Source organism: Terrapene carolina, unplaced genomic scaffold (genome assembly GCF_002925995.2).
Source record: "Terrapene carolina triunguis isolate 2854851 unplaced genomic scaffold, T_m_triunguis-2.0 Scaffold141, whole genome shotgun sequence".
NCBI classification, from domain to species: Eukaryota; Metazoa; Chordata; order Testudines; family Emydidae; genus Terrapene; species Terrapene triunguis.
Window position 1 is genome coordinate 2479373 of NW_020664492.1, and position 25707 is coordinate 2505079.

At 44.3% G+C, this 25707-nt stretch overlaps 1 pseudogene; it reads left to right on the top strand.

Moving 5' to 3' along the window:
- LOC115271237 overlaps positions 1 to 11137 on the top strand; it is a 57646-nt pseudogene extending 46509 nt beyond the window's left edge.
- The last annotated feature ends 14570 nt before the right edge of the window (positions 11138 to 25707 follow it).

Consider the following 25707-nt stretch of genomic DNA (forward strand, 5'->3'; position numbering starts at 1 on the left):
TTCTCCAGTTTAAATTTTTCATGTGAAACTGCACAAAGGCTTTTCTGAAATCTAGGCCAATTAGATCTACTGCATTTCCTTTGTCTAAAAAATTGGTTATTGCAATATTACCCAGGGTACAATGTGGACTGATGAACATCTGTGTCCCCTCAACTTTCCAATTTGGGTGCCTTTTACACTGCTTTGCTGTGAGAACAACCGCTCCCAGCCAGTTCACCCTAGCATGCGAAAAATATCACCCCCTGCTGAATTATGGGAGTGCTTATAGCCAGCCACTCCTGACTTATATTGCAGAGTGACACCAGCAAACTTGTCCCAAACTTGTCCCAGTCCCAGACTTGTCCCCAGAGATGTGGGTCTTGTACTGCCCAGCACCCTCCTGGACAATACAAGCTCATAGAAATTCTGTCATTTCACCAATGGAAAATGATAAGCACAAACACTGTTATCTCAAGTGGAGGTTCCCAAACACTTCAATCAAGCACACTGGTTTAGCTAAGACAATAAAGCAAGTTTATTAACTACAGAAAGATTTTAAGTGATTACAAGAAATGAGGCATAAAAGTCAAAATTGGTTACAAAGAAATAAAAAGGTAAAATGCAAACTAATACCTAACTTAACAAAATAAGTGAATTTAAAGCAAAGGTTTTTCTCACCACATGTTTAAGGAAATCTGGCTGGATCTTTCCACCAGGACACCTCTCCTACTTCAATTATGCTTTTGTCTTTCAAATGTTGTTGATGCCATGAATAGAGATGAGGGGAGAGAAGTGGTGATTTGGGGCCTCTGTTCCTCATTTTTATATCTTTTCAAGAATAGTCTCCATCTGGGGTTCAGGCAACAGCCAGCCTGTTTAAACAGGAACCTCCAGCTGTTCCATTGCCAATATGTAAAGTTCTCGCTCACACTTTTCTTCCTGCCAAAGAATGCCCGCTTAACCAGGTGATAGTCCATTTGATTATGTTGACACTTGGCTGAGCATCAGTTTGCCTTTTGTCTCTGAGGAACTGGTTTGTGCCTGCTTTTCTAAACTTGGAGCATGTCTCAGTAAAGTCATACAGTAGAATTATAACTTTACATACAACCTTGCCACACACATTTCACCAGAACAATAATGATCAGCAAATTATGAGTTTTCAAAGGATACCTCACAAGACACTTTTGTACAAAATTTATCATAGTCTTGTAAAAAGGATGAACATAATGGTACAGACTGTGTTTGTCATCTCAAATGAGGATCAGGTTGGTCTGGCATGATCTACCTTTTGTAAAACCATGTTGTGTTTTATCCCAATTACCATTTACCTCTGTCCTTAACTACTCTTACTTTCAAGATTTGTTCTAAGACCTATCATACAATCGAGGACAAACTAATGGGCCTGTAGTTTCCCAGATCACATTTTCCCCCTTTCTTAAATATACGTATTATATTTGCAATTCTCTAGTCACAGTGTGCAATCCCCAAGTTCATGGATTCAGTAAACATTGTTATTGGCTTGCAATTTCATGTGCCAGTTTCTTTAATATTCTTGGAGGGAGATTATCTGGTCCCAGGGGTGAAAGTAACTTAAAGGACTTGCCGGTTCTCCGGAGTCCTGGGGAGAGGAGGGGCCTCCACCGGAAGAGGCGGGGCCTTTAAATCCCCAGGCCCTTTAAATCAGGATTTAAAGGGCCCGGAGCTAGGGCTGTGGTAGCAGCACCTGGGAGCCCCAAGCCCTTTAAATCACCCTCTGAGCTCCCAGCTGCAGAGGTGTCTGGGAGCCCTGGGGTTTGGGGGCAATTTAAAGGGGGCGATTTAAAGGGCCCGGGGCTCCAGCTACCACTACCCTCCAGGGCCCTTTAAATCGTCTCCGGAGCCCTGCTGCTGGAGCCCTGGGGGTTCTCCGGTGGCTATTTAAAGGGCCTGGGGTGGTAGAGGCAGCGGGAGCCCCGAACCCTTTCAATAGCCACCAGAGCCCTGCCACCGCTATCCCAGGGCTCCGGCAGGCTCCAGGGGCTATTTAAAGGGCCCGGGCCCAGGCCCTTTAAATTGTCCCCGGATCCCTGGGGTAGTGGCAGTGGGGCTCCAGCAGCGATTTAAAGGGCCCGGGGCAGTAGCGGCGGCAGGAGCCCTGGGGCCTTTAAATCGCCACCAGAGCCCTGCCGCCGCTACCCCAGGGCTCTGGCAGCGGGGCTCTGGTGGCAATTTAAAGGGCCCTGGGCTTCAGCCCTTTAAATTGCTGCCTCAGGAAGCCGGTCCACCCCGGTATGGCGCACCAGCTCTTGCCGGCAGGGGTGGCAGGTTTGTAGAAATTTTGGTGGTGCCCAGAACCTGCCCCAACTCTGACCCCCCAACTCCACCCCCCACCTGCCCAAGGCTCTGGGAGGGAGTTTGGGTGGGGGAGGAGGTCTGGGGTGCAGGCCTTGGGCTGGGGCAGGGGACTGGGGTGCAGGAGGGGTGCAGGCTCTGGAAGGGAGTTTAGGGATAAGAGAGGGTGCGGAGGGAGGAGGTGCAGGGGTAAGGGCTGTGGGGTGAGGCTGGGGGTGGATTTGTGGTGTGGCTGGGGGTGAGAGGCTTGGGGTGTGGGAGAGGACTCAGGGCTGAGGCAGAGGGTTAGGGTGCATGGGGATGAGGGCTCTGGCTGGGGCTGGAGATGCTCAGGGCTAGGACAGAGGGTTGGGGTGTGGGGGGGATGAGGGCTCTGGCTGGGGGTGTGGGCTCGGGGGTGGGGCGGGGCTGGGGGATGAGTTTGGGGTGCAGGCAGGCTACCCTGGGACTGGAGCCAGAGAGGAGGACTCCCCCCAGCCCTCTTCCTGCCAGCAGCAGCAGTGAGCTCTGGGGTAGGGACCCCCGGCAGCACACTCACCCCCCCCCCCACTGTCACTGCACGTGCTCCTAGGGCCCCTCTCAGGTCCAGGAATCCCCCTCGCCTCCCCTGTGGTGGGTGCCATGCCGGGGAGGGGCTGCTATCACATGTGCGCCTCCTCCCCTGCTGCTGCCCTTCACTGTAGCCTCACTGGGGGTGGGGGATGGGGCTGCCCCTTGCCCAGCATGGGGCAAGAGCGGTGACTGCAGGCGGGGGGGCGGCTGTACTGGTGGAGGGTCCCACTGGAAAATGAAAGGGGCTGAGGGCGAAGGGCAGCCTGCCCTGGCAGTAATGGGGGTGGGCACTAGGACCCTGCGGCGGCAGTTAATGCAGGCAGGCAGCATGGCGCTTCAGGGGAGAGACACCTAAGGGAGATGCACGGGGGCAGCAAAGGGGGGCCAGCCCACACTCAGGAGAGGCGCGGGGGGGCAGCAGGTGGGGCCAGGGGGGAGACCCGGCCCCAAACATTCGTGGAGCCAGGAGGAGGAGTCAGAGAGGGAGAGAATGCTCCATTTTCTTGCTGGTATGCTACTGCACCTTTTCTTACTGGTCCTCCGTACCGGCCCGTACTGGCTTACTTTCACCTCTGTCTGGTCCCCTCACTTCGGCCCCATTAAGCTGTTTGAGTTTGGTGCCCACCTCAGATTTGGTAATATCTACTTCCATAGCCTTGGTCACATTAGCCACCCTGCCACTGTCCCCAAGCTCCTTGTTACTCTTATTAAATCTAAGTCAAAGTATTAATTTAGCTGTTCAACCATACATACCTAGATTATTTTGAAACTCTACTGCATTCTCAGTGCTTAGTAGTCCTACTTCTTTCCTTGTTTTCTTTTTATTTATATGGCAAAAGAACCTTTACTATTGTTTTTAGTTTTCTTTGCAAGGTCCAACTCTGTTTGGCTTTTGGCAGTACTCACTTTCTGATCTACAAGAGGTAGCTTTCCTTGCTGATCAGTCCCTTCTTGGCTTTCTGCTTTCTCTTAATAACCTGTTTCAGATGTTTGTTCATCCAGTTTGGTCTGGCATGCCTCCCTGTGAATTTTTTCCCCTTTGCTTGGGATGTAGGCTTCAGATACTTTAAGTCAAAGTTGCAGAAACTTAGGGCACGTCTCAGGGCTGGATTACCCAATAGGCAGACTAAGCACATGCTTCGGGCACCAGCAAAGCAGGGGGCACCAAAAAAAAAAAAAAAAAAAAAAAAAAAAAAAAACATTTTTTTTTTAAAAATTGATATTTGATATTTCAAAAAAAAGCATCGAAGTAGTCATCATGGGAAAAATAAGAACTTTGTTAGACTTCCTTACACTCCACTACACACTCTTCCCCCGTTTTTCTGTTCTCTTTTGATTACTTATCCCCACCTAAACCAGGGGGGCATCCTACTAACGTAGATCGAAATAATGCGAGGAAATCAGATCCTTTCATGTATTGCAATAAATTTATGTTTTATTATTGGCATATTCTTCTGAGTTATATGTACTTGATTCGTTTTTTTCCTTTCATATCTATATTATACACACACACACACACAAACACTCCAAAATATACATTTTTTTTTTTTTTTTTTTTTAAAGTTCAGATAACTGAGATAAGGGGCAGGATGAAATGTAACCAACTGAGTGGAGCACAGAAACGTAAACTGGCAGAAGAAAAACAAACAAACTAGTGAAATTTTCCAAAATCTTCCAAAGCTGACATTTTTCAAAGCGAATCCATCAGAAGCAACATCGTCTCTCAGTAGCACGGACATCGTTCCAAAACCTGTAGGTGTTTCAGAGACTGACCCTTCTTCTATTGGTGAAACAAACACCATTCCAGAACATGTGGATGTGTCAGAGGCTGTAACTGATCATTCTACTCCTGGTGGTAAAACAGACATTGTTCTAGAAGGTGTGGATGTGTCAGGGACTGAACCTGCTCATGCTGTAAATAATAGGAGAAAAGATCCTGGTATGTGGGTTGATTTCAGTACCGATGATGTAGCTTACTGGATAGATCGTGGACCAAATGACTGTCAACACCACACTGGGCCATTTGAGAAATCATGTTGGACTTTTACCAATGGCAAACAAACAAGATATTGTCCACAAAAAATATTTTTCAGCATGAAAGCAAATGGTGAGAAATACACTCGAGAATGGCTACTGTATTCACCATCAACAGGGTCTGTGTACTGTTTTGTTTGCAAACTTTTTGCATGTAAACCATCAACATCCTGGTTTGCTGCAGATGGATTTAATGACCGGCGGAATACTGTTTTAATTGAACAACATGAAAATAGCAGTACTCACAGAGATTCGATGTTGACATATTTAAATCGAAGACAGGGCTTTGGATTGACACAAAAATTGGAAGAACAAATTAAAGAGGAGTGTGAATACTGGCAACATGTCTTGCAGCGTATTATAGCTGTTATTCAAACATTAGCTGAACGTAGTCTGCCTTTCCGGGGATCAAATGACACATTTGGACCATTGCAGAATAGAAATTTCTTGGGATTGTTGGAGCTTGTGGCTCAGTTTGACCCATTTTTAGCAGGCCATATCTCAAAATATGGGAATGCTGGCAAAGGTAACCCATCATACTTATCCAGGACAATATGTGATGAACTCATTGGTCTAATGAGTGACAAAGTTCGTTCAGCTATTGTGGATGAAATAAGTACAGCTGGGTACTTCAGTTTATCTGTCGACTCTATGCCTGATCTTTCACATATTGATCAATTGAGTATTGTACTAAGATATGTGTCTCCCACAGATGGAAAACCAGTTGAACGATTTATAACATTCCTCAATTTGAAAAGCCACACTGGTGAAGAAATGGCAAATCAAGTACTGCATTATCTGTGCCAAGTTTGCAAAATAGATTTCTCAAAGTGCAGAGGCCAACACTGCCAACATGTCAGGGCATTATCAAGGAATGCAGAAGAAGCTTTTAGAACAGAACAAATATGCCATATTCATACCATGTGCTGCACACTCTCTCAATCTTGTTGACCGCAGTGCTGTTGATTGTTGTCCGGGGGCAGTAAGGTTTTTCTCAACAGTCCAGTTACTTTATACATTTTTCTCTGCCTCAACACACCGATGGGCAGTTCTTAAAACATATTTGGGCAATGATCGTGTGTTGAAATCTCTTTCTAATACTCACTGGAAGGCACATTAAGCGGCAACAAGTGCAATTCTGGAGTCCTGCTCAAAGATTGTGGATGCATTAGAAAGTATAGCTGAAGACCAATCACAAAAGGGAGAAACTATATAAGAGGCAGAAAACATTGCAAACAAGATGCAAGAACTAGAGTTTGTATTCATGTTGACCATGTGGAATGAAATTTTACAACACTTTTACCACACAAGTCAAGCTCTCCAAGAAAAAGAATTGGATTTGAAAACATGTGCAGACCTGCCATCTGTGGCATCTGGGGGCTGCAGGGTTCCCCGCCACTCGCAGCATCCAGGGGCTGCAGGGGCCGCCAGAGGTGGCGGGGGTACCCCGCAGCTGACGGGGGACCCTGCAGCTCCCCACCACTGAAGTCATGCAGGTCGCTGGAAGTCACAGATTTCGTGACTAAATCGTTGCCTTATTCATGATCACTCAAAGAAAGGTTGTCCTCTACAACTAGTTCTTCCATGAGGTCCTTGCTACTCACAATACTAAATCTAAAATAGCATCACCTCTTGTTGCTCCAGTGACTTTTTAATGAAGAAATCTGTTGACTATCACATATCCAGGAATATTGGTCCCTACCATTATTAGTAGTACTTGTCCTCCAATCTATATTCAGGAAATTAAAGACTCCTATAAGCACACAATTCCCAGTAGTATTTATTTCATTAAAAATACTAAAAAGGTCTCTATCCATATCCAATTTGGATCCTGGTGGTCTGTAGCAGACCCCAAGCATTATCCCAGTGCAGCCTGGAACCTCTCTTCCCTAAAGTAATTTTGACCCAAACAGTTTCCATTTTATCAATTCCATCACTTCTAATTTTTTAGAATCTACCTCATCATTAATATAAAATAAAGGTTGTGGGGTAGCATTCTATCTAATCCCACTTTCAGAATATGAAGAGGTAAATAGTGTCCCCCAGAAATCTGTACTGGGACCAGTGCTGTTCAACATAGTCATAAATGAGCAGGAAAAAAGGGATAAACAGTGAGATAGCAAAATTTGCAGATGATACAAAATTACTCAAGATAGTTAAGGCCAAAGCAGACTGCAAAGAGCAACAAAGGGCTCTCACACAATTGGGTGACTGGGCAACAAAATGGCAGATGAAATTCAATGTTGGTAAATGCAAAGTGATGCGCATTGGAAAACAAATCTCAACTATACATATAAAATGATGGGAGAAACATCTTGGAGTCATTGTGGCTAGTTTTCTGAAAACATCCACTGAATGTGCAGCTACAGTCAAAGCTAACAGAATGTTAGGCACCTGTAGGACAGGGATAGATAGTAAGGCAGAAAATATAATGCCATTGTATGAATCCATGGTATACTCACATCTTGAGGATTACGTGCAATTCTGATTGCCCCATCTCAAAAAAAAAGATATTAGAAATTGAAAAGGTAAGAGAAGGGCGACAACAACAATTAACAGGTTTCAGAGTAGCAGCCGTGTTAGTCTGTATCCGCAAAAAGAACAGGAGTACTTGTGGCACCTTAGAGACTAAAGGTGCCACAAGTACTCCTGTTCTTTTAACAACAATTAAGAGTATGGAACAGCTTCCACGTGAGAAGAGATTAAAAAGACTGGGACTGTTCAACTTGGAAAAGAGACGACTAAGGAGAAATATGATAGAGGTCTATGGAATCATGCATGGTGTAGAAAAAAAGCGTTATTCACCCCTTCACATACACAGCAGGAGTCACCCAATGAAATTAATAGGCAGCAGGTTTCAAACAAAAGGAAGTACTTCACACAACACACAGTCAACCTGAACCTGTGGAACTTGTTGGTAGGGCACATTGTGAAGACCAAGACTTTAACTGGGTTCAGAAAAGAATTAGATAAGTTCATAGAGGACAGGTCTATCAATGGCTATTAGACAAGATGGTCAGGGATGTAACTCCATGTGCTGGTTGTCCCTAAACCTCTGACTGCTAGATGCTGGGACTGGACAACAGGGGATGGATCACCTGACTGGTCCTGTTCTGTTCTTTCCCTCTGGGGCACCTGGTATTGGCCACTGCCAGAAGACAGGATACTGTGCTAGATGGACCATTGGTCTGACCCACTATGGCCATTCTTATGCCCTGAAAAAGACCATCGGTATCTTGGAAATTGTCAGTTGTCCTTGACACCCAGTAATGTGGATTCTCCAGAGCAGAGAATGTCAAACACGGATTACTCTCCCCAGGGGGAAAAGCCCCTTTGTGTGTTTTATCTACATTTTAGATTTTATTAATTTCCAGGTGTGTTTCCTGTTACTGCTCAGTTGAGACAGTTCTACTTCCATGTCCTTATGCCCCCTCTAAATTCTTCCTACTCTGCAGGAGCCTATTTCCCAGTATTTGCTTAGTATTTTTGTTTATTTTGTTCATTCCTTAAACACTCCCTATTTTCCAGCAATGTTAATGATACTAGTGAAGGGAAATGAGGCTACTATAGCTCCAGACCTACTGGAAACTGCTCTCATATTTGCATACACTGGAAGCAGTTATCAATGGCAGTTCTAGAACTGGAGGAAGGTTGCAAGGAGTCTTAATATAAAATAAAAAACAAAAACGTAGTATTAATAGTACTTTGCACTTCTCAGGTGCTATTCAGCTGCAGATTTCAGAGTATTATACACTAGTATGGGAAGCATCATAGTTTTCTCCTGCTGTGAAATGGTGATTAAGAGACAGAAGTAAAATTATTTACCCAAGGCCATGCAACAAATGTGTCTCCAGTTCTGTAACACAATTCAGGACTCCTGATTCTGAGTCCCTTGTTCAAGCCACTAGATTCCACTGCCTCTAAAATAAGCATGTTTGTTCAAAAACAGTGGACTAAAAGGGAACAATTTATGGAAAAAGAGCATTTTTTCCCGTATTCTTTGCAAAATCCTAGGAGAGTTTCAAGGCAGAAACCACCATTGAAAAAGGGAACAGGACACAAAAGGAAACTTTGGTCCCCTTATAAATATCCACATTTTCCCTCTTCTTTTTCAAATCTCTTGTTAAGGCGTATCTCTGTCAGGAATCTCATAAGAAGTCAGTCATTTAATGAAAGCAAGGCTGACAGAAAGGTGGGAAGAGTTGGCACATACATTTGCAATAAATGTTATCTTCATAATTAGAGTATGTGACTATTGTCTATATTTGATTGTATCCCTCCCACTCACAACTCAAGATGTACCAGGCAGCTCTTCCTACATTGTAAACTCTTTGGTCTTCATATAGGTTTGTACAGCACCTAGCACCCCAAGCCCAACTGGGGCCTTTGAGAGTTGTGGTAATATAAATATTAAATAATTAGTAATAGCAATAGTAATACAATTTCCATTATCTTGTCATGGCAGCAGATTTATTCTGTATGTTTGGTTCCTAGAAAACATACAGGGTTTGCATTGCTTGTATAAAGCAGGAAGTTTCAACAGAACGAGATAACAGTTCTGCTTGGAGGCAGACACTGTAAAAATGGAATGCACTAGACAGTTATTTCCAAAACAGTGAATTTTACTCTGTGCACAGCAATTGCTCCTGCTGTCAGCAGCCCTGGAATCATCCAATCATAGATGTTAGGGATAAAATAGGTCATGTAGTTAGTCTCTTTGCCAGAGCTGCGTTGTTTCCTGTGCTTTGTCCAATCTAGTTTCAAACAGTTTAAGCAATGGGCTTTTAGCTCTTCCCTTGGGAAACCATTCCACAGTCTAACAGGCTGCACTGTAACATTTACTAGCACTAGAAAGCTTAACAAGTCAAGGGGATTCATGAGAGAAAGATAGGGCATAAATTGTACATAAATGAAACCACCCCTGCATAGCAGCCATCTCCTCCAGTGCTTAGTAGGAGGCGCACCAGACTGGGAATCAGGAGATCTGTGAGCTCTACTTCCAGCTCTGGATAACCTTGGGCAAGTCACTACATCTCCCTATACCTCAGTTTCCTCATCTATGAAATGGTAAATCGTATAAGCAGATTCACTAGCAGGGAGGGAAAATACAGTCCCAACTACAAGGCACCCCAAGTCTCTATCTTCAGGGCTTGCTCTAGTGTCAATGCAAGGTCACAAATCAAGAGCAACTAAATTCAAGATACTGGGTACTACCTCCAGGAGGCTCTCTCAGCTTCCACCAGCTGAAGGGAAGAGAAAGGACCTTCCCTTTTCTTAACCCTTCTTGGGCCTCTGGAGAGAAGCCCTCAACTTCCCTGAGTGACCCTTTGTTTTTCCTGTCTACTACCCCTGCCTACCGGGCAAGAAGGCTTATATCTGGCTTCTTCAAGGTCACATGCTCACTCCTAATCATGTGCCCCACAATACCAGCACCCAGTTTTTAAGGGCTCAAGGTTCATTGAGATGTGAGCCCACACCCCAGTGCATTGTTACAAATGGAAACAATAATACTTTCCTTCCCTCCCAATGCAATTGCTAGGCTTACTCGTGAACATTATTAAAAACCTTGCATGGCAGGTGTTAGAGAAGTGTAAAATATTGTTAAGTTCATTATTGTATGGAGTCCAACAGAGTCGGAAGACAGGCACCCATCAGTGTTGTGTCTACACTCTACAAGTTCCAATCTGTGATGTACTGAGCACCCTCCCCTCCCAGGACAACCAGTGGGCATTGAGGGGACTCTGCACCTTGCAGGATTGAGCCCTAATCTCTGGGAAGGGCAGGGTTGTGTAAATTCTATATCTGCATTTAGTTATTGCATAGCAACAGTGGTTTGGTGCCCTAATAAAGATCTTATTTAAGAAGTGCTGAGCATCTTTAACTCAGATTGCAGTCAGTGAGAGTTGTGTGTTCACCACCTATCCGAAACAGGATCTGAGACTAAGAATCAATACATTAAATGTGTTCACACTGTAAACGTGAAGGACATGTGCAGCCCTTTAACATGAATCGCATGGATTCTCCAGACACTGAGAATAAGAGTTAGGAGTTGTGTAGAGTTTTTCTGTACCTCCTTCCTGGATTACAGTATACTGAGTACATGCTGTCTGACACCCAGGACCATAGGCAGCTTCCAGATCAGAGGCAGATGGATTATGTAAATGACAACTCAAATGCAACAGATCAGTGGAGAGATCAGATAGAATTTACCCTAGAGCTTTCAGAATTAATAGGCCAATGACAATCATAATGAAAAACTTAGCAAGCAAGGTTTCAGATTGAGACACTCCAAAATGTATGAGAAAACAGCACAAGACTGCTCATTTTTAAATTTATAGACTGGGAAATAATGCCAGTTATACCGAGAACTGTTCTAAAAGAAGACATACCTCTAAGTTTATCATGTAATTGTTTCAGTTATTTAAAATTAGAGCCAATTGCCTGTGACACTGTAATATTGTCCAGGATGCTTCACAGAAACAAGGTGTGTGAGGTGATCTCTTTTGCTGGAGCAACTTCTGTTGGTGAGAGAGAAGCTTTCAAGCTTACACAGAGCTCTTCAGTTCTAGGAAGTGTTCTCAGAGTATCACAGCTAAATACAGAGTAAAACAGATTGTATTGTACTATATTGTTCCAACATGTATTTAGCTGTGAGATTCTAAGAACACTTCCCAGACCCTGTGTCGCTCAAAAGCTTGTCTCTCTCACCAACAGAAGTTGCTCCAACAAAAGATTACCTCACCCACCTTGTCTATCTAATATCCTGGGACCAACACAGTTATAACACTACTGTATGGACAATGACATTTAGAATTACTGTACAAATAGTTTAGCCTCTGCTTCTTATTTCCCTTCACTTCTCTTAATTGTAGTCATTATAGCCTTGATATAGGAAAACACTTAAGCACACATTTAACTTTAAGCACGACTGAAGTCATTGGAATGTAAAGTTTAAACACATGCTTAAATGCCCTCCTTGAGCTGGGATGCTTTCCTGAACCAGGGCCTAACCAATGAAGGTTACCTAATGCTTTTAGGTTTTTGTATGTCATCTAGTGAAGATTTCAGGACCGTCATTCCACCTGTGTGTTATTCTGAAGCAGAGGTTGTCTGTTGATTCCGTGTGAAGCAATGGGAAGAGCTACAGGCATGGCTGACAGCTCTTTTTGTTTAGAATATCACCAAGCTAAGTCATCGCTGGTATTTGCAGTCTGTTACCATCCAATTTTAAAAAGTCAAGTTGACCCAGGCTCAGGGGTGTGAAAAAGTCAATGTGGTTAAGCCAACCTAACCCCCAGTGTAGAGAGAGCTAGGCTGATGGAAGAATTCTTCTGTCGTCCTAGCAACCGCCTTTAAGGGAGGTGGATTAACTACAGCAGTAGGAGAACACTTCCTGTCACTGTACCGAGTGGCTACAAGAGAAGTGCTACAACAGAGCAGCTGCAGCTCTGCAACTATAACGGTTTAAAGTGTAGACCTACTCAGCCATTTTAGGCTTTTATACATATGACTTTATGAATCACACCCATGTGACAGCATGAGCTTTCAGCTACTAGTAGTACGCACACCCCTCCATTGGTTCATCCTACTATACCTCTGCTGCATATTGCTGCCAGTTCTCATCTCCCACTTCAGCTCTGAGCTGTTCCTCCTTTTGTGGGGGTTGTCCCTCATTTCACAGAAGAAATTCTAAAGCAGCTTCCACAAAAGGATCTCAAACACTCATTTTACCAACCTTAATGGAAATGTTTAGATTAATCTAATGATTGATAGACTAACAAACATTAATACCCCCACTTTACATCGGAGGAATATAGAAATTAAATGACTTGCTCAGACTAGCAGATCTATGTTGGGAATAGGTCTCTGGTCTCCTGATTCCCTGCCTTGGGCCAAAACCACAAGACTTATCTTCCTCTCCTATTTCAGGCCTACACACGCCTTGCATTTTCTCTTTTTACAAATGAGAAGCCATGAAGTGGAGGACGTAAAAATGCTAGAGATGCCAAAGGATTCTGCAGCATTTCAGGCTTCTTGCAGCATCCCTCAGCTTGGGACATATTTGCATTCCGACAGGGGTTCAATACGTAGACCAGGATGTGGCTGGTAAGTATTCATTTACAGGGAACTTCCTTTACCAAACCTCCTTCCTTTATGAAAGAAATCTCTATAGCACTGGAAGCCATATCTGCCTCCTAGGGCAACGAGGTGGTCAGATACTATAATAATAGGTGCAATATAAAAACCTAGACAGAAAGGTTGGACTTTCTCAACCTCTTCTTTTGCTCAGGGGATGGGGCCTCGTGTGGAGGGAGGGGAATGATTTGCAGCAGAGATGTGGAAGAGGAGACAGGAACAAAGCTTGTAGTGTGCTGTTCTGAGGGAGGACCAGGGAGTGATCACGAGGGACTAAGACAGGGAAGGATCCTCAGCTAAGCGGTAATTCTGCTGATATTTTAGTGTGATTAACTAAAAAAAAAATAAAAATAAATTGTCTATAAACCCATAATTAAGAGCTGGGTCAACAATAAAACCAGACAATATCCTAGAGCTGTAGAAGAATTGTCTTTACTGTTAGATGGAAATGGGATACAGATTCAAGCGTACGGACCTATATTGTTCGACTAAGTGACCACGTGGCTGTATCATTGTAACCTTCACCCTCCAACCCCTTTCCTACACCATTTGTTGTTCTCATTAACTATACCTTGCCTTAGCCTTATTTTTAGATTGCAAACTCTTGAGGCTGGGAACAGCTCTGTCTTGGTGGTTTGTGGTGGTTTCCTTGTTGTGAATACATGAAATAAAGAGCTATCGCTACGTTTTATTATAGAAATTTTATTTTTACCTTTGGGGAAAAAAATCATTTGTCCAACCTACCCTGTCCTCCATTTTCTCCCTAGAATCATCAGCCCTGCCAGAATGGCTAACATGGGGTGCTGCTGCTGCCTCTTTAAGCCCTCATATAGTGTGGGAGGAATAAGGCAAATTAACAGCAGCTGGTAGTAGAAGTGGAGCAGAATAATGGGGCTTTTTATAAATGCAAATCCTATTTTAAATAGTGAACTAGAAGGGAGAACTGTGCTCAGATACCATGCCACAATGATGGATGTATTACAAATACACACATGCACGGGAAGTAGGTAGATCAACGAAAGAAAAGGGGCGGGGGGGGAAGAAAATGAGAACCAGTTTTTTGGTGTCCTCCAGTAATCCCATAAAAACACCACACACAACCACAAACCACCACTGTCATGACCAAAACACTACAGTAGCACTGCTGGGCAGGCTGCAGCATTTGAGACCATTAGAGCTGAATGCTGGAGTATTTTAGAAAGGATGTTGCTAGTTCTGTTAAGAGCTTTTGGCAATTGTTTTTGCTTCCCCAACAGCAAACCCAATCAGCAAAGTTAAGTCATTACATGTTAATCTGTTTCTGGCTATAAACCAGACCAAACAACAATGCTTATTGGAATTTCTCAAAAAGGCTTTTTTCAGTTCCAGTTAAAAGGTGACCTGCTAGGGAAATAAACAGGGTTTGTGCTCTCACACTTAATTATATAGTAACAAGGCCTGAAAGGATTTTGCTTAGTTGCAAAATTTTCTTCCTGCTTACTTTACCTCACTGGAGGTCTCAGCTGTGGTTACCCAGTCCTTGACTGAAAGGACAGAGAGTTACCAAACCTTTAACCAGGATATCTTTTCTCCCAAATATTTATTGGGTGTTAGAATTAAGTGGGTGTAATTAAAAAAAGCAAAAAAACGCACCACATACTATATAAGTGAAACCTGATTTATTAAGAATCTCTGATATCATAATACTCCAGTTGTCCTGGAAGAATCTATGGACAAGCCCTTGATTTTTAATGCAAAAAGGGAAACATTTTTTCCACACAATTCATATTTTATAAAGGGGGGGAAAAAAAGGACAAACCTGTCTTCTCTCTTTACACATCACATTTAAATGGAGCTCTAGACATTTACTGGTGACATGAGAATAAATGGATCATTGGCTGATTAGTAAAAAATTAAGAATTCCCAGTTTGGTCTGTACTTAGACTTGTGCCATCTTCAATCTGCTATAAATGATTGGCAGACAGTTCTGCAGCCTCGTTACAGCTATTGATAAAACAAGACCTGGACAGCAATGACCTGTGAACAGAAGCTGTTGCAAGTTAAATTCAACAGGTCATTGATCTTGCTGACAAGTGGCAAATGAGATTGAATCTCAAGTGAAACATGCATTAAAAAAACCACACACCCCAAACAATAGATGTACTATACATCTAGAATGAATGGGATTACCACAAAGCATGACAGCTGAAAAGGCCTGTTCGTAAAAGAAACATTGTAAAACTCCCTGTATAGCAATTGACTAACAAAAGCTCAGATACAGAAAGCACAAAAGAAAAGAAGCCTGAGGAAGTTGCAGAATTCAATATAAAAATGGCATTAATAAAACAGCTATGAGAGTTATACCCATAAACAAGCAAGATATTCAGCTTTAGTGTTCCCATAGGAACACACTTCTCTCTGATCTCCTAGTTAAGGCAGTGACACAGTTGCAGGTCCTCCTGTTTTTGAAGAACGGGTCACCCTTGTTTCACTCTGTTCTCCTGTGTCAGGAAGCAGGGTCAAATTCTGCTCTCATGTAAACAGGTAAGAATCCAGAGTCACTCCACTGAAATCACAGTCTCTCAGTCCTTAATAGTCTGTCAGTCCTTAATAATGGAAATCAGCGTAACTCCAGATTTCTATGTAACAGAATTTGACCCAGAGTCAGGGATCCCATATGTGGATGAAATCTGGGAATATATGTGGGAAATGCTGTGGCACTGGGGACCAGAGACAGACAGTTCAGCCAAGTATCCATTATGGCACTCAGTTCCACTGTATCTGCCACACCACTGCGTACAGCCTTACTCCGAGTATAGTCCCATTGATTTCAATAGGGCTATTTGTGGATTGAGGTAATAGTTAACATGGGTGAGGAACCAGATTCTGGCCGTTAGTGGGATGCTTTCCTGGGGGCACCCAGGGTTGGGGAGGCACCTTGCAACCACTAGCCCTTACTGTGAAAAAGCCTTGCCTGTGTGTGCCATGAGTCAGTTCCCTGACTCCAATGCTCACAGGCCACACAAATACTCCCTCTGTGAGCCTATGCAGGTCCTGCTATCCCTCTGCAGGTTAGCAATAGGCATGCTCCAACCTCCAAGCCCTCTGAGATTCTCCCTGGAGTGACCAGCCCCTGGTCCACTTGCTGCTCCCAAAGAAGCAATGTACGCCAGTTTACCAGATTCCCTTTAGGTCACTGCTCCATTTAACACACAGCACTTAGTTTTTTATAGTGGAAAATAAGTCAAGTTTATTTAACAAAAGGATAGAGACTCAAAATGATAGAAAGTAGAAATATTGGAAATAATTAGTTGTCAAACAAAACCATAGCATGCATTCTACAGCCTACACTTAATTAATCAAGATACTTCCCTGTCTAATGAAATTTAGCTTTGCGGAGTTTTTCAGCCAGATTGGCTGTGGCCCTCCTTTCATAAGGCAGAACATGCTAGCAATTCCTCTCCTTGGTGAAGGATATTGTCTCTCTCCTTGCAACCCCAGATATATCAAAACAGTCCTTTGATCTTTATTCATAAGCCAGACCCCCTCCTGCTGTGTTCCTTTCTGGAGATTTCACAATCTCTTGTCAATTTTGCAATCTTGATTAGTTGGTGGCTCTGTGTTGCAAATAGACTTTCAATGTGAGACACACAATACACACCTGACCAGACAGAGAGAGGTGTCTCCTACCCCCTGCCTGAGCAGAATCTGTCCAAGACTTGCCACCTCCTGGGGATCTGCTTTTAACTTCAAGACCATAATTCCTAGTATATAGATACAGTTTCTTAAATGTTATCAGTATATACATGTCACAATGACTATGATGACCAGTAAGTTCCTGACTCTTGGTAGAGACTTTACAGGTCACCCTTTGGTGAATTATTATGCATATACCAACCCCAAGGGATCCCTGTAAACTCCTAGGAGCCCCATGCCATCTACCAGTTGGTGCCAAGAGGTCCCTGGGTCACAGACAGCAAACAGGAAGCAACACAGCAGGTATTTGATGTCACACACCTAGGTGTAGGTGGTGTGACCTAGAGGTCAGAGCAGGAGTCTGGCCTAGTAGTCAGCGCAAAATGAGAGGACAGGACTGGAGGAGTGGCCAGGAAGGCAGGAGTTCAGAAGTAGGCAGGGACTAGGCTGGCATGGAGCAGGTTATGGGGGAGCAAGGGCTTGACAGGAAGCAGACTAGCACAGCTGCTGGCATGGAACATTGAGCAGCCACAGTGCTGCTGTTGCGGCAGATTCATAGATTCTAGGACTGGAAGGGACCTCGAGAGGTCATCGAGTCCAGTCCCCTGCCCGCATGGCAGGACCAAATACTGTCTAGACCATCCCTGATAGACATTTATCTAACCTACTCTTAAATATCTCCAGAGATGGAGATTCCACAACCTCCCTAGGCAATTTATTCCAGTGTTTAACCACCCTGACAGTTAGGAACTTTTTCCTAATGTCCAACCTAGACCTGCCCATTGCTTCTTGTTCTATCCTTAGAGGCTAAGGTGAACAAGTTTTCTCCCTCCTCCTTATGACACCCTTTTAGATACCTGAAAACTGCTATCATGTCCCCTCTCAGTCTTCTCTTTTCCAAACTAAACAAACCCAATTCTTTCAGCCTTCCTTCATAGGTCATGTTCTCAAGACCTTTATTCATTTTTGTTGCTCTTCTCTGGACCGTCTCTAATTTCTCCACATCTTTCTTGAAATGCGGTGCCCAGAACTGGACACAATACTCCAGCTGAGGCCTAACCAGAGCAGAGTAGAGCGGAAGAATGACTTCTCGTGTCTTGCTCACAACACACTTGTTAATACATCCCAGAATCATGTTTGCTTTTTTTGCAACACCATCACACTGTTGACTCATATTTAGCCTGTGGTCCACTATAACCCCTAGATCCTTTTCTGCCGTACTCCTTCCTAGACAGTCTCTTCCCATTCTGTATGTGTGAAACTGATTTTTTCTTCCTAAGTGGAGCACTTTGCATTTGTCTTTGTTAAACTTCAACCTGTTTACCTCAGACCATTTCTCCAATTTGTCCAGATCATTTTGAATTATGACCCTGTCCTCCAAAGCAGTTGCAATCCCTCCCAGTTTGGTATCATCCGCAAACTTAATAAGCGTACTTTCTATGCCAATATCTAAGTCGTTGATGAAGATATTGAACAGAGCCAGTCCCAAAACAGACCCCTGCGGAACCCCACTTGTTATGCCTTTCCAGCAGGATTGGGAACCATTAATAACAACTCTCTGAGTACGGTTATCCAGCCAGTTATGCACCCACCTTATAGTAGCCCCATCTAAATTGTATTTGCCTAGTTTATCGATAAGAATATCATGCGAGACCGTATCAAATGCCTTACTAAAGTCTAGGTATACCACATCCACAGCTTCTCCCTTATCCACAAGACTCGTTATCCTATTGAAGAAAGCTATCAGATTGGTTTGACACGATTTGTTCTTTACAAATCCATGCTGGCTATTCCCTATCACCTTACCACCTTCCAAGTGTTTGCAGATGATTTCCTTAATTACTTGCTCCATTATCTTCCCTGGCACAGAAGTTAAACTAACTGGTCTGTAGTTTCCTGGGTTGTTTTTATTTCCCTTTTTATAGATGGGCACTATATTTGCCCTTTTCCAGTCTTTGGAATCTCTCCTGTCTCCCATGATTTTCCAAAGATAATAGCTAGAGGCTCAGATACCTCCTCTATTAGCTCCTTGAGTATTCTAGGATGCATTTCATCAGGCCCTGGTGACTTACAGGCATCTAACTTTTCTAAGTGATTTTTAACTTGTTCTTTTTTTATTTTATCTGCTAAACCTACCCCCTTCCCATTAGCATTCACTATGTTAGGCATTCCTTCAGACTTCTCGGTGAAGACCGAAACAAAGAAGTCATTAAGCATCTCTGCCATTTCCAAGTTTCCTGTTACTGTTTCTCCCTCTTCACTGAGCAGTGGGCCTACCCTGTCTTTGGTCTTCCTCTTGCTTCTAATGTATTGATAAAAAGTCTTCTTGTTTCCCTTTATTCCTGTAGCTAGTCTGAGCTCATTTTGTGCCTTTGCCTTTCTAATCTTGCCCCTGCATTCCTGTGTTGTTTGCCTATATTCATCCTTTGTAATCTGTCCTAGTTTCCATTTTTTTATATGACTCCTTTTTATTTTTTAGATCATGCAAGATCTCGTGGTTAAGCCAAGGTGGTCTTTTGCCACATTTTCTCTCTTTCCTAACCAGAGGAATAGCTTGCTTTTGGGCCCTTAATAGTGTCCCTTTGAAAAACTGCCAACTCTCCTCAGTTGTTTTTCCCCTCAGGTAAGGTCCCATGGGAATCAAGACTATCAGCTCTCTGAGCTTACCAAAATCCGCCTTCCTGAAATCCATTGTCTCTATTTTGCTGTTCTCCCTTCTACCCTTCCTTAGAATTGCAAACTCTATGATTTCATGATCACTTTCACCCAAGCTGTCTTCTACTTTCAAATTCTCAACGAGTTCCTCCCTATTTGTTAAAATCAAGTCTAGAACAGCTTCCCCCCAGTAGCTTTTTCAACCTTCTGAAATAAAAAGTTGTCTGCAATGCAGTCCAAGAACTTGTTGGATAGTCTGTGCCCCGCTGTGTTATTTTCCCAACATATATTTGGATAGTTTAAGTCCCCCATCACCACCAAATCTTGGGCTTTGGATGATTTTGTTAAGTTGTTTAAAAAAAGCCTCATCCACCTCTTCCACCTGGTTAGGTGGCCTGTAGTAGACTCCTAGCATGACATCACCCTTGTTTTTTACCCCTTTTAGCCTAACCCAGAGACTCTCAACACTTCCGTCTCCTATGTCCATCTCTACCTCAGTCCAAGTGTGTACATTTTTAATATACAAGGCAACACCTCCTCCCTTTTTTCCCTGTCTATCCTTCCTGAGCAAGCTGTATCCATCCACACCAACATTCCAATCATGTGTATTATCCCACCAAGTTTCGGTGATGCCAACAATGTCATAGTTGTATTTATTTATTAGCACTTCCAGTTCTTCCTGCTTATTACCCATACTTCTCGCATTTGTATATAGGCATCTAAGATACTGGGTTGATCTTGCCTCCCAGTTTTGTCCTGACCCTCCTTTCTCTGCCAATATAGCCCACACTCCCTCTCGTTTCCGACCCATCTCCCAGGTCTCCATGTTCCCCACTTACCTGTGGGCTTTGCTCACCTGTCCCCGTCGAACCTAGTTTAAAGCCCTCCTCACTAGGTTTGCCAGTCTGTGTCCAAATAGGGTCTTTCCCCTCCTCGAAAGGTGAACGCCATCTCTGCCTAGCAGTCCTTCCTCGAAAAGCATCCTGTGGTCGAGGAAGCCAAAGCCCTCCTGGCGACACTATCTTCGCAGCCAGGCATTCACCTCCATGATGCATCTGTCTCTGCCCAGGCCCCTACCCCAAAAGGTCCCTGGGTTACAGACAGCAAACAGGAAGCAACACAGCAGGTATTTGATGTCACACACCTAGGTGTAGGTGGTGTGACCTAGAGGTCAGAGCAGGAGTCTGGCCTAGTAGTCAGCGCAAAATGAGAGGACAGGACTGGAGGAGTGGCCAGGAAGGCAGGAGTTCAGAAGTAGGCAGGGACTAGGCTGGCATGGAGCAGGTTATGGGGGAGCAAGGGCTTGACAGGAAGCAGATTAGCACAGCTGCCGGCATGGAACATTGAGCAGCCACAGTGCTGCTGTTGCAGCAGATCATAAATGATCATCTCTTGGCTCTTCTGACCAATCACTTAGTGAGTTTATTCGGCCCAGCTGAGCTCATTGGATTACTAAGCAACCAAGCACAGAGGCAGCTGAGTTCCTGACATTTGGCACATCATACCGTTGAGTTCATCCTTCTGATCCCAAATGTCAGACCATTGGGAAGCATCATGAGTCACTGCACATCACCCTTCAACAGCAAATAAAAACAAAAAGCAATTAGGATAACTTCAAAACAGCTCAGTTTGGATTAAGTTCTGGGTGAAGAGTCAGGTGGATTCTTTTATCATCCAGATTCGTTCACCCATGCCTCTATCAGATCACAGTTCAATATTGTGCATAAATTGGGATAAAATATTAATTTCCAGTCCTGAACACAAAAGACATCTAAGCACTGCCATGTTCCTGCTACCTTTGTATTGACTACTGCACTGGGTATTGGTTTGGCTTGTTGGCTAAAGAACTCCAAAAAGAAAAGTGTCTAGTCTCAGCCTACACTAGTGGAGGAAGGAAATGCTATAGAAGCAGGGCTGGCTCCAGGGTTTTGGCCACCCCAAGCAGCCAAACAAACAAAAAAAACCCCCCAAAAAGCAGCCGCAATCGCGATCTGCTGCAGCAATTCGGCGGGAGGTCCTTCGCTCCGAGCAGGAGTGAGGGACCGTCCGCCGAATTGCCGCCAAACAGCTGGACGTGCCACCCCTCTCCGAAGTGGCCGCCCCAAGCACCTGCTTGGTAAGCTGCTGCCTGGAGCCGGCCCTGTATAGAAGAAACTCACTCAGCACCTGTAGTTAGAAAGCCCTTTACAAATTCCTCTAGCTAACCATTTCGGTGCCAGACCAGGTACACTGAGCAAAAGTAGTAAGAATACCTAGATCTTATATAGCACTTTTCAACCATAAATCTAGAAGTGTTTGACAAAAAAAAAAAAAAAAAAAGAAGAAGAAGAAGAGGCAAGCCTCATTATCCTCATTTTATAGACGGGGATACTGAGGCACATGGAAGTGAATTGACTTGCCCAAGGTCATCCAGCTACCCAGTGGCAGAGCTAGGAATAGCAGCCAAGTCTCTTGAGTACGAGTCCAGTATTCCATCTACTCTGGCCAACCCCTGAAACTGGATTAGTACCTCTTCAAAGGTACCTTTGACCAACGTACAGAAGCTGCATCAAGCAGCTGCAGTGAAGGAGTTGTGGAAAGGTGTCAACGTGCTGCAAAGCAAATTCTGTCTGTTTCTACCACAAGAAAGGAGGTCTCAAGAGTGATGGGGTTAAAGCTGAGAAAATTGGATTGATTTGAAAACGCTGTCAAAGATCCAGATTATCAGCCACACAGTCCTGGGACAAATAGAGTTGCCCAGGAGATGCTCTAGTTTATGCCACTAGAGTAAGGTTCCTTAGGGACATTTCTCCAGTGGAGAATGTGTATGGTAAAGCTCCACTCCACTGTGCCCTCTTTTCCTCCTTGTTCTGTCCACACACCACCCCCAGGACACCCCTCATGCCCCCTTCCTCCCTTTGTGCCAGGAGCCTGAGGGGTGGCTGTCACAGAAATTCAAAGAGCTGCCTCCAAAGGAGCTCTGTTTGGGCAGACTGCTCCACTGCACAAAAGAAAATTCTCCACTGGCCGTCTCCAGCCATTGTTATGCCACTCTGCTGAGTGATTTTAGCAGATTGGAGAAACCTGCTCTCAGTTTCTTCTGGGGGTTTTCTGTACACAACACAGTTCTTTTTAGACTGCTGCTAACCCTTTTGGTGACTACTACTATGTATTACTGGTTGAGCACACAAGACAGCCCCTGCCATGAAGAATTTACAGGTTGAAAGAAAGACTAGCCTAGGGACAATAGGAAGCACTAGGAAATCCCAAGGGAAAGAATAAGTGTTGAAACAGCAGGTCACTGCCAACAGAGCAGTATAGTGGTGGTCATATTTACTCCCTGCTTACCTAGATCTCTAGCCAGGCATACGGTGTGAAGCTTTACAGAGACATCTTAACACAATGTTATTCTCAGCCTTTTTTCAGTCTGGGAATATGAATTCAACCTTTCCCACCTGGTCCTCCTCAGGTGCTCCCTAAAACACTTTGTGCTGGTTCCCATGGTGATTTAAAGGAGTCAGTTCCAGCAGCAGTTGTTGCAGGAATCAGTGTAATGTCTTGCGGGGACACTTATGGCCTCTTAGTGGGTGTGACAAACTAGGGCACAATCTAGACTAGTGGGGGTGTAGCGGGTGAACACCCACACCAGCCCTGAAGGGGTTAGAAAAGCCCTGCACAGGGCTGGGGCTGCAGAAGGGAGCAAAACCCCGGCTGATTGGCGGAAGTGGCTGCAGCTGGGGCCATGCCCCAAACTGAGCAACTAGGCCTTATAAGGAGGCTAGGGCAGCCAGAAGCTCAGGAGTCTCACTCTGACTGGAGAGAGAGATAGGCCTGGCTGCTGGGAAACTCACCTGGGGACCTAGAGTGAGGCAGGGCTGGGAAAAGGCCTTAGGGGCTAGGAAGCCCTAGGCCAGCAACACCCCAGGCTGCAGGGCCTGGTCCTAGGCCCACATAGGTATTGGGGTTGCAGAGGGGCAGCCTGAGGGTGGGTAAAGGCAGCCAGACCAAACCCCTTGTTGCCTGTGATGATAGACTGCAGTCTGCTCAGGGCATAGGGGCTAGATGGTAACTGGCAGTAGCTATGACTGAGGTGACACGGGGATAGGGGGTGGGGGTTCCCCTGGGTGGGGAGACCCGAAGAGTGGGGTACTGCTGGGAGGCAGCACCCAAGCCAAGGGCACCGGGGTCCGGGAGGAATACAGGGGCCAACTACAGGCGGGACACCTGGCCTGCAGAGAGTGCTCCAGAGGCTGGATACTAATTCCTGAGACTACCAGCAGGAGGTGCCACGGGGTGAATCTGTACCTGATTACAGGGGGGCTGTGTCACCTCTGCCCTGTAACCTGGGGTGCCCTTTATACTGCTTTGCTGCTATAGCCTCCAACCTGGACTGCTCACCAAACATCCTCCAGCATGTAAGGGCTTGTCTACACTTACTGGGGGTTCGACATGCGGTGATCAATGCATCGGCGGTTGATTTAGTGGGTCTCCTAGACAGTACAAAATATATTAAGTCTATAATTCCTTTAAAATAATGAGCTGGCGTATGATTCCTTTAATGAGAGTACCCAGACACTTCAATTTAGACATATTGGATTAGATAAAACAGTAAAACAAATTAACTATAAAGAGATTTTAAATGCGTATAAGTAATGAGGCATACATGTCAAATGGTTACAAGATAAAATACTTATAGTATCTACCCCCAAAAAATACAACTCACCACATGCTCTAGCAGATTACTGACCAAGCTTTCAGGTCAGGACCGCCCCCAGTCCAATAGCTGTTTATTTTTATATTCTCAGGTTCAGTGAATGCAATGGGCAGGGGGAGAAAGGGGTGCCTTGGGTTGTTTGTCCCTCCTTTTTATAGTTTGTCTCCCCCTTGAAAAACATTTCCAGCTGTCTACATGGAAGGATAGTCCCTTATGTTTTCCCCCATCTCTTTGAACTTCCTTTGTCTTCCCTTCCTGCTTGATGACTGTTTACTACTTAAATTCAGATTAAAGGCAAGTATACATTCTTTCCTTTGCTTAGGACAGACCTGGCTTCTGCCTGGGCAGGGCTGTGTGGGGTTTGGAACATGTGTTAACAGTCTACAGTGGAATCTTAACTTCACATACAACATTGCCACATTCATTTTACTAAAGACAACACTGACCAGTAAATGTGTGTGTTTTCAAAGGATACCTTAGAAGGCATTCTTTGTACGAAGATTACTACAAGAGTGTAGGGTGTGAATACAGGGGTGTATTCTGTCACAGTGTGGACCTGGTTACAAAGGGTTAAGCAAATCTGCTTAATGAGGATGAGAGACAGGGAACTGAGCAAGCTTAGCCATCCCAGACATCTGCTAGCAACTCCCCTGTGGTGTACAGCCCACAGGTTGGAAACCATTGAAATACATAGAGCATTTTCATATATATATATATATATATATATATATGAAAATAAGAGAGAGAGACACACACACTTCATGAAATCCTTAATCCAGATTTCAGATGGGGGGGGGGGAAATGGGTTTTTACAAAGGTTCATATAATGAGCATGGCTGAAGTGTATTGAGAAATAGAACCTGAGCTGGCTGCGTGATGCCCCATCACTCCCCAATGTGTTTCAACAATCCCACTGGTTAATGACAGCATCAGTTATTCAAAGAGAAACCACTAGAGAGAATGTGCCAATGTTTGAAAACTGTGTTTTCAAGTTGCTTTGCTGACAAGAAAAACACTTTTATTGGAGAAAATCTAGGGCAGGGCTCCGACTCCTCATCATCCTCCCTAGCAGAGCTGGTCCTCTCGAAGCACTCAGACACCCATGAATACGATTTTCCCCTCACTTGAAAATCCAATACTAATTAGATCACAAGACTAATTTTCAAAGGCAGCAGAAGGTGCCCAGATGCCCTTTATCTTGTGAGAATCGCGTTCAAAGAAGGGTTTTGTTGCATTTAGATGTGAGTGTCATAAATATACTGTGTTCATGCACTTGTGTATTTAAAGACCTGTGAGAAGGGGAAATGGAGAAACATTTGAAGAGATGGTCAGCCTGTGATGCCTGGCTGCCTCTTCACAGCTGACTGGGCACATGACAGTGGAGTGAACTAACAGATGAGAGCACTAGAGATTAATTGTTTCTAATGAGCAGCACTACAGCCTAAAAAAAAGGGGGGGGGGGGAAGGAGGGCAGATTCTGGGATTGTCTCTGAAATGACAAATACTTCAACCCTTTTGGGTTCAGTTCCCTTCGCTAAAAATCCAATGGGCCAGAAAAGAACACACATACACAGGGACAGAGAACATTTATATTGCAATTGATTGTCTAAAACTGAGCCCTGTATTCTTTAAAAAAAGGAATCATTCAAACT